This window comes from Panicum virgatum, chromosome 9N (assembly GCF_016808335.1).
Source record: "Panicum virgatum strain AP13 chromosome 9N, P.virgatum_v5, whole genome shotgun sequence".
Classification (NCBI taxonomy): domain Eukaryota; kingdom Viridiplantae; phylum Streptophyta; class Magnoliopsida; order Poales; family Poaceae; genus Panicum; species Panicum virgatum.
Genome location: NC_053153.1, coordinates 47296073 through 47306167, shown reverse-complemented (window position 1 = coordinate 47306167; position 10095 = coordinate 47296073).

Genomic DNA, 10095 nt, shown 5'->3' with positions numbered 1-10095 from the left:
AGACCCCGAGCTCTTCGTAGCCGAGTCCTGCAGGTGTTGAGTACTTGGTGGGCGTCTTCGAGTACTTCAAGTAGTCAGAACATCCTTTCTGGCTGCTCTTGGACCTTCCTTCTGATATGTCGAGTAGTCCTGCAAGTACTTTCGGTTGCTTCGAGGCTGTGAGGTGCTCAAGCCCCGAAATCTGGATCATATATGGTGCGCAAAGTACTCACGCTCCATATGGAGTAGCCCACGAGCCTTAGGTTGAATCGCAGAATCAGGCTGAGGGTCACTTCAGTTCTTTTTGCTTTATTATTTTCCAATTTTTTTTTGAAAAATAAGTTTCTGATGCACATATCCCATAGCCCCCGAGCCTTAAATCAAAATCCCTTATACTACGGGTAGCCCCCGAGAAAAGATTTGGAATTAAGGATTTAAGACATGGCATTAGATTTTATTCTTCAGAATATTTGCAGGATTCATCAGATCCGGTATCCGAAAAAACATCTTTTCTGGTAAAATCCCAGAAAAATAATACAATTGGATACGCCACACTGATTGCACCCGAAATAACTTCAGAAATAAAATTCGGGATGTACGGCTCTTTACTGTGTGCTCACATGGGACGTTACCGTATGGAGAATCTGCATTATTGCATCCTTGAATGTGTCCATGAATGCGTCTGTGAGTTCTGTCACTGTAGCATCACGGGTTGTCCTCCAGTAGTATCCCTTGTGGCTATAAAAGGCGGAAGAGAGGCCCTTACCAGAAGCACCAACGTGTAGCAGCTATGGCTTATCCTTGGTGTTCTTGCTCTTGCCCTGCTGAAGTTTGTGTAGTCATTTCCAGCAAAAGATGCTAGAAGAGAACTTGTGAGTGACAAAAAAAAGTCCCTGTTATCTCATCCTGCATCCCCAATGCTCTCATCGAATCCATTTTGGACATCATGTCCTTACATTTTCCAATGAGACAGCTTTGGGATCGATGGGTTGAGTCTTGTTGTGTCACATCCTTGGGGTTGCCTGTCTCTGGGTGCCCAAGAACTGACATATTTGGTAAGGAGACTTAATCTTGTCACAACGTATTCAGGGAGAAGGAGAAATTTCTCCGCAAGATGCTACAAGAGGACTTGCGAGGTGATTACTGTAATCTGCCTCCGAACTCTTGAAACTTTCTTCCCAGAATACGAGTATCATTATTCCCTTGATGGGAATAACAAGTTTGTACTTTGTCATGGCCTCGGGCCGATCTAGCTGCAGCAGGCTTCTCAGGAAGCCAAGAAGTGTGCCTGAATACCCTCGCTGTAAAGTTAGTTAGGAAAAGGTATTTGAGTTGTAATATCAGGTAGTTGTACTGTGTTGAGTACTTTCCTTGTTCTGGAATGTAATCCCAGTTGAGGAAAGAAGAGTCAAGTAGTTGACTCGGGATGTGAGTGTTTTCTTTTTCCAGAATATAATCTTAGAAAAAAGAAATGTCTCAGAAAATCCTGTTTTTCCGCAATTTGCAACGGACTATTAGCCTGTTGGGTGTTTTTTCCATGCTGCCACCGTCATTATAAAATGAAACGGTAACTAGGTTTAACCCCACCGGCCGCCATTCACTTTTACTGCTTTAGATCTGTTCTTGCCCTCAAGCCCTTAGATCTAAAGTTCTTGCTACCCTTTGCTCTCCATTTTCTTCCTAGGGTTTCCGCCATTGTTTGCGTGTGAAGCGATCCATTGATTTGCAGATGGCTCCCAAGAAGGCGAACAAGGGGAAGGGTGTGGCTGCAGAGCCAACCCGGGAAGAAGGCTGGAATACGAGTAAGTGCTCCCAATCTGACATTGAAACCTTAGTTTCGGATGGTCTTTTGGTTCCCAGATCTGTTATCCAATGGCGTCCTGCCTTGGGTAAGGATCATCCGTATGAAAATACGGGGGAAATTGTTGCTTTCACACCTTATTTGGAACAGGGATTGGGGTTTCCTTGTTCGTCTTTTTTTTCTGGACTCCTGCGCTACTACAGGATCCAGCTCCATCATTTAACCTCAAATTCTTTTGTTCATATTTTGATATTCGTGCATTTGTGTGAAGCTTTTCTGGGCATCGAGCCCCATTTTGAGCTCTTCCGATTCCTTTTCCACTTGAAACCGCAGCCAGACTCCTTCGTTTTAGATGTAGTAGGAGGTGCGGGTCTCCAACTTAGGCAGAGGAAGGATAGAGTGTATATTCCTTATAGTCTTAGTAGTAAAGTAATCGAATGGAAGCCCAAGTGGTTCTATGTCGAGAACCAGTGGGACAGCTTCCAACCAATTACTCCAGGCCCTCCTATCCAATGGCCTGAATGGAATAAAAAACTAGTCGACGAGAGTCAGATCCCTGAACTGCTCGAGTGAGTTGCCGTTCTGAGGCAAAATATGTTGACTGGAGAGGCAGTCGTATTCGACTGGATGAAGAGAAGGATCCAGCCATTACAGGCTCGGGAAACACTTGGTTTCCAGTATCAAGGAACAGTTGACTCATCAAGGTACTCGAAGGAAGAGATCTCGGATGATGATGCGTTCAGTCGAGTACGACGACTACTAAGGGATGTAAAGAAAATCCCAGTTGTTCCTGATATATATTCTGCTGCGAGTCCTCCGAAGTAGGTACTTGATAAGAGTAGTTGATATGTAGTGATTGAGTACTTTACCTTAGTGTGAATCTGATAGGATTTGCTCTCTGTAGGAGGACGTGGAGCACTTTAAGAGTAGTCCTTCACCGCCAGGCATTTATTCGCCCTTTTATTCTTCCAGACTTTACGATCTGTTAACCAAGTCCTAGTATGCCCATATGAGATTTCTTATGAATAATACTGATGTCTAGCCTTGGTTGTGCAGATGAGGCGGAGAGGAGTGACAGGGATCTCAGCCCCACTCCGAGTACTGATACCCAAACTGGGCATCCCATGGGTACTCGTTCGACTGTGAGGAAATGAAGCAGATCCTCACCGACTACTAGCAACAGGTAAGTAGCTAGTTTATTGCAATCGAGTACTTCTAGTTGTCGATATGCAAGTTTTGATTGGTGTTTTTGCTTTTTCAAATCCGGTGGCTAAAATGCCACGGACATCAGCATCTGGGGATGATACTGTGGTGGGACAAACTGTCCCTTCCACCATAGTGGACTCATCAAAGGTTCGGTACTACTTTTCGGCAAGTAGTTCTGATGTAAATAGAGCCATCGATGCAGGGAAGCAGGCCATGATCGTGAAGACTATCCGCAAATTTGGCATCAAGTGGCTTGCTCTGAAAAGAGCTCCTACATAAGTTCTTCGAAACTTGTAATTGTAGGATTTGCCTGTGTATCGAGTAGTTTATAACTTCTTTGTTTTTTCAGCGACATGGTCCTGGGGGTGAGTGGGGATACTGAGGATGACTCGGCCCCCAAGTCGGCGCTGGAGAAGCCCCCGAGTACTCCTGAGATGAGTGCTCGCGAGACTGAAGCCATGGTAGATTCCATGCTTCGGGATTCTCCATTGCTGGATTCCGAGAGGAGCAATGAGAAGCTCCCGGGGGATGATGGAGGCGGGAAACTTCCAGAGGAGGAAGATCATGGGGAGAAGCTTCCCGAGGGGGGCAATGATAAGCTGCTTGAAGAGACCCCTGCAGGTAAACTTGTGCCTCCTTTTGTTGAAAAAGTATTTTTTGTCTGCTCTTAATTTGATTAAGTAGCATATTGTTCCGCTATATTCCCAAATTATAGGGAATACTGTAGGGAAGATTGAAGATATGCCCAAGAGGGCTATGTCTGAAGTGCGGGCGAGTACTTCCCAGGTCTCATCGGGAAGTGACTTGCCGCGAGAGAAGGTGGAGCTTGCTTTCAAGTTACTGGGGGTAAGTAGTCGAGTATGTCGAGTACTTAAGTATAGATCAAGTAGTGTACTGATCTTTATACTTTTGCAGGAGGTGCTGGGACGGGAGGGTGGCCAGGCCTAGGATGATACAGAGCTGAATGCTCTGAATGCTCCCAATCCAAGAAAGGTTAGTCTTAGCATACATGATGCAGTCGACTAGTTAATCTGCCTGGTGTTTATAAGATTTTTTCTTTAAATCGAGTACACAGCTTGTAGAAAATCCTTAGAGATTCAGGAAATCTTGGTACTGGATCTAAAGTTTCTTATGTACCGCAACGCAGATGAAATTGAAAAACTCAAGAAGATCAAGGCGGATTCGGACCAGGAGATGGTGGGAGCCATGAAGCAACTGAAAGAGCTATCCGAGTCCCGAGACTCGATGCAGCAAGAGCTTGTCGCGCTGCGGGAGGTCAGGGATGTTGCCCAAGAAGTAGCCGAGGTTATGGAGATCCCGGAAGGGAACGAAGGTGAACCGCTCTCACTGGCGGGAAAACTTCGTAAAGTACCTGAGGCTTTTGAAAGGTATGTCTCTACAACCACCTGTCAGTACGTGGGTCATGTACTCGGGCTGGTAAAGTCTTATTGGATGACCACTCGTCTGGACGCACTTGGGAAGGGCGCCAAAGCTGACTGTACTGAAGAACAATTCAACCAGTATTTGGAAGAAACTGCTGTGGTGGCCAATCAGATCGTGGAGTCCCTGAGCAAGCCTGAGTCCCCTTGATCTTTGAATGTAATTGAATTGGCATGTGGGCCGAAAGTACTTTTGAGCAAATATTAAATATTTGTATAATGTCAAGTACTTATTTTGTGTTAGGATTGTATAATCCTTTGATGTGTCGAGTAGTTATACTCAGAAGTTCCGAGTGTTGGCAGCATCGCGCCTACTCAGTTATAACAGGAGATACGAGGGATTGTATCCGTAGGTGCCTTAAAAGGCAAAGTATTCTCGAATGACATCGAGTTTGTGTGGTTCTGAATCAGAACTCTAGTGCTGACCGGTTAGGATTGAATTCCGCAGGACTAACCAAGTGGGAAAAGCACTATAAGAGTGTTAAAAAGCCGTAGCTTAAAGCAGATTTCCTTTCCACAGGAAATGCTTTTGATAGAGCGGAGCTCACATGGACTTAGTTGTCCACCAGGGAAACTCTTATCGAGTATTTGGAGCAAAAGATGTTTCTTGATAGATAGGTGAACAGGAGGTTCTTGTCGACCTATTTTAGAGTATCAAGAACTTATTCGTACTCCTTGAGGGATTTTCGTAGTTGACTAATTAGGATAGACCTTGCTTGGTCACCCAGATAGTATACAACTGTTGCAAAAATATCCCGGACTACTCGATCTTTATCGAGTAATATGTCCTACTGGATTGATTTCTAGAATAGGACTGTTAGGATTGAACTCTGTCGAGTTAATCAAGACGTAAATATTCTAGAAACATCCCAAACTTACTCGAATGGGGCGAGTAAGGTGTCCTACTCGAGGACTGGAGTAATTCTTAAGACAGAACTGTTAGGTACGAACCCCGTCGGGTTGCCCAAGACGTAAATGTCGAAAAGATATCCAAAACTTACTCGAGCGAGGTGAGTAAGGTGTCCTTTTAACCAAGGACTGGAGTAATCCTTAAGACAGAACTGTTAGGTACAAACCCCGTCGGGTTGCCCAAGACGTAAATGTCAAAAAGATATCCAAAACATACTCGAGCCAGCGAGTAGGGTGTCCTTTTAACCAAGGACTGGAGTAATCCTTAAGACAGAACTGTTAGGTACGAACCCCGTCGGGTTGCCCAAGACGTAAATGTCAAAAAGATATCCAAAACCTGCTCGAGCCAGCGAGTAGGGTGTCCTTTAACCGAGGACTGGAGTAATCTTTGAGACAGAACTGTTAGGTACGAACCCCGTCAGGTTGCCCAAGACGTAAATATCAAAAAGATATCCAAAACCTACTCGAGCCAGCGAGTAGGGTGTCCTTTTAACCAAGGACTGGAGTAATCCTTAAGACATAACTGTTAGGTACGAACTCCGTCGGGTTGCCCAAGACATAAATGTCAAAAAGATATCCAAAACCTACTCGAGCCAGCGAGTAGGGTGTCCTTTTAACCAAGGACTGGAGTAATCCTTGAGATAGAACTGTTAGGTACGAACCCCGTCGGGTTGCCCAAGACGTAAGTGTCAAAAAGATATCCAAGGGTAAACCATGAAAACTACTCGATATCTGCTCTGATGCAGCTTTTCGAAGTAGTGCTTGAGATGGGGTATTTTGCCATATGAGCGAGAGCCAAGTAGTCGATTTACGGAGGGAATCAACTTTTATTTTGGATTTTTCGAGATTACAATAGTTGTAAAATGACAGACTCTGACTCTTAAGACCTACCCCTTGTTCGTTAGACATGAGTAATGGTTTATATGACTGAATAAAACTTATTCGAAGGTAAAACTAGTCGATACAGTGCTTCGACTAGATTGTAGGTAGAGTCTCCTTCAGGAGGGGTGCCCCGAGGGCCTTGCGGAGTGAGTCGCACTCGAAGATTGTGTGAGAGCTCTTCGGGTGGATGAAGCACTTGCGCTGTAGAGTCTTATTGACCCTGGCTTCGACGAGAGATGTTTCTCCATGATGTGGGGTGCGCGGTTTACCCTGAGGGTGGGTGTTTGCCGGCTTGTACTTCTTGAAGAATGCGGGAGCCTTTGGTGGGATGCGGTAATTGGAAGAAGGGCTGTAAGCCTCGACTTCCTCGCATTCCTTTCTCCTTGAGTTGATAACGTTGCGCGCGTCACGACCAACATTGATCACGTTGCGGAGGTCGCAGTTGGAGTAGTCGTAGTTGTCGCCCTGCTGTTCCTGCTGACAGTTGGTTAGGCGCTGGCGCCTGAACGCCCTTTTCTGGTTAAGCAGGCGACAACGCTCATAGAGATCTTCTGCTGGATGCTGCTCTTCCAGTTGCATAGTGACTGTCACCGCTGGAGGAGGTGCAGGCAGATCTTGCTTGATGGTAGCTTGGGCTTCTGTTATTGTGGGAGGAGTAGTTTCCATGTTGTCAGAAAGGTACTCGTCGAAATCATCAGAGTTGTAGTCGTCGAGGTTGAGACGCTCTGTGGAATCGCCGTTAGGTTCCTGAACTTCAGAGATGCAAACCATGAGGATTTCATGACAAAGATCTTGAATCTTTTGGTCTTGTTTGCTTGAGGACGGGTCTAGAGGGGTGCTCTGTAGGAAGGGCAGATCCGTTGGCTGCGAGCCAGAAGCATTGGGATCTTGTGTCTTCCATAGGTGCACTGTCTGTCCTTGCGGCGTTGCATATATGACCAAGTTAGGGAGGGAGTCCTGATCGGACTTGGAGTTCTTAGCCAAGTTGGACTCGACTTGCTTGCTGTACTGGATTAGGTCAGCTAGCTCGTCCTCCGAGTTGGAAGAGTACTCGGATACGGAATCGCTTAAGCCACTGATTTTAGAATATGTGTGCTTTGGGTGAACGAGAAGCGGAATGCCCATCTCTACACGGAGGGTGTTCTCGTTCATCCAGTGTAGCCATGATTGAGTGGGGGTCGGCCCTTCAGGCTCCTTGATCCAGGGTTTGTCGAAACTTGACATACTGGATTGTTCTGGAGCTTTGGCTTTTTCCTTTTTAAGTTTGGCCAGTTCCCAATGAGCGTCAGCATGCTCGGGTGGATTGGCCATAGCGTAACAAGTCGATGTTGTCGGACCAGTCTTCGAGATCATCGAATGGTTCAAAGTTGTCGAGACCGTTCATGAATTGATCAAAATCTTGATCGAACGAGGACTCGACTGGTTGAGGAGTCCGAATGTGAGCAGGTTTCGGTGAAGGGCTCTGAGGTACCCTGGAGATAGACGGTCCCATCCGAACAAGCTGGGGGTTTGTCTCACCAGATCCCCCGCAGATTCCTCCTCCCATTTTCTACTCTTTGTTTTGCAGGGTGCTTTCAGTTATCTTGATGCAATCGGTGAGCTTGGAATTCACCCGATCGATCCTTGAGATTATATCACCTGACCTTTTCTGTGGTGGGCTCGACACTTCTGGGTTCTGCTATGATGTAGACGAGCCAAGAGCAGTTTCTGCAAGTTTGATGCAACCCTCTATTGATCGTGAAACTCGATTTACTCCATCGAGTAGTTCTGAGTTTTTTATCTTGGGGCGTTTGATCGTCTTCAGATGAGTCAAGTATTTTCCAAGGGTTTTGGAAAAGTAGGGTTTTTCAGAATCAGAGTTTGTGTCGAACTCGACTGAACCAAGAGTTCGGGTTGGAGTTGACACGTTTTCTGGGTTGTCCGAGTCGAGTTCGGTTAGAACTCTTTTTTCGTCGAGATCCGCAGACGTGCGGATGTCGGCGAGTTGGGAGATGGTTTTTGGTTTAGGAGAGTTAGGCGTGACAAGGTGGCTAGAGAAGCCGCCCGATCTGTCAGCCGTACAAGCCCAGGAACCGAAAACAAGGGTTGTGCCCTCTGGCACGTTGTTGGCGTTGCTTGATCCGGCCATCAAATTCGCTGATGAACTCGCCGAATCACCTACCTAGCGCTCCAGCTGTCGTTGTTTACCGCCAAGCCTGCTCAGGGATAACCTTAGCAGTAAGGTTTGTAGGTAGGGATCGACTGCTCTGGAACTCGATGGTGCAAGGAACACAAAGATTTAGACAGGTTTGGGCCGTGAGTTGCGTAATACCCTACGTCCTGTGTGGTTGTTTGTATTGCCTTTTTGTGTTGATCTTTTGGAGGGGGTCCCTGCCCGCCCTTATATATCCGGGGGGACAGGTGTAGCGAAAATGGCCTCTCATGCCATATTTCAATATAATGTTTTGGTGATTGATATGGACAACACAACACTTGGGCTAATATGATTGTTAAGATGACCATTCTCAGGCTTTTAAGTTCAAGTGATGACAAAGAGAAGATAGGCGTAGCTAGGCCCGAAGGGCCGCCTCTTCAGTCCGAAGGACAAAGAATTGAAGAGACCGTGAAGAAATCAAGTCAAAACAAACAAGACAAAGACAATTTGCTATCACCGGTTAAACCGATGATGAGCAAATTGTAATCATCGGTGCAATGGACCCAGAAGCTGAGGCTAGGGCTTTGCATCAGTTGAACCGACGATGCCTGAAGACAAGCGTCGGTGCAATTGTCCAGAGACTCCGTTTTTGGGGGTTTCTGAGCTTACATACACCGGTTAAACCGACGATGCTTTTGAGAGCGTCGGTCAATTGATCAAGTAGCCGTTGGAACAGTAACGGTCAGAGGCCAACGGTCGGCTGGGAAAAATGCACTCACCGGTTAAACTGGCGATGGCTATTTTCCTAAGCGTCGGATTAACCAGTGCTAAGGAAATCTGTCAGCTTTTCTCAACGGCTAGTTTTGGAGGGTTGGGCTATATATATCCCACCCCACGCCTCATTTGATGTGTGCTGGAGTTGCTAAAGAGTTAGAGAAGCCTACTACACTTGAAGAACACCTCCAATCACCATAGAGCTTCATTGTACATCATCTAAGCTTAGGCACACTTGTGAGAGTGCTTAGTGCTTGATTAGGCTTAGCTCTTGAGAGAGCAAGCTTGAGAGAAGCCTTGCTGCGGCAAGCAATCATTGTAATCGTCGTGTGACCCTCCGACTTGGTGTGGAGCGGTGCCGACACTTTTGCGGGGGAAGAGGAGACCCCCTCCTTGGTGGAGAAGCTCCATAGTGGATTTCGGCCGGTGACCGAGAGAGACGGTGGCGGTGCACGAGACTCGGTGTCTTGTGGGCACTTGCCTTTGCTTGCCGGTGCGCCTTGGTGGCCTTGTGCAAGACGGTGATCGGAAGAGCCTCGGTGTCCCGTGGACGTAGGCGTTTGAGCCGAACCATGTTACATGACCGTGTCTACTCGGGAGTTTGCATCCCTCTTGCCCTTACCTCTTTACTTACCGTATTACGTTTCCGCATTTACTCTATCTTGCGTGCCTTTACTTTCCTAGTTAGTTTGATTAGGATTGGTTATAGGTTGCAAGTCTTTTGGGGTGAGTAGAGAGTCGCATAGATAAACCTTAGTCATAACTAGCATATGTAGGACGTGTTAGGTTTATCTTATGCAAGTAGATTGAGCCTAGGTTAGAAAACGAATTAGCAACCCTATTCACCCCCTCCCCCTCTAGGGTTGGACATCCCGGTGATCCTTACAACAGGGTTACATGGAAAATCCTAGCCGAGTACAGTTGGAGTCCTACTACAACAAGATCAGATAGTTTCCTTTGTACTGTAGCTA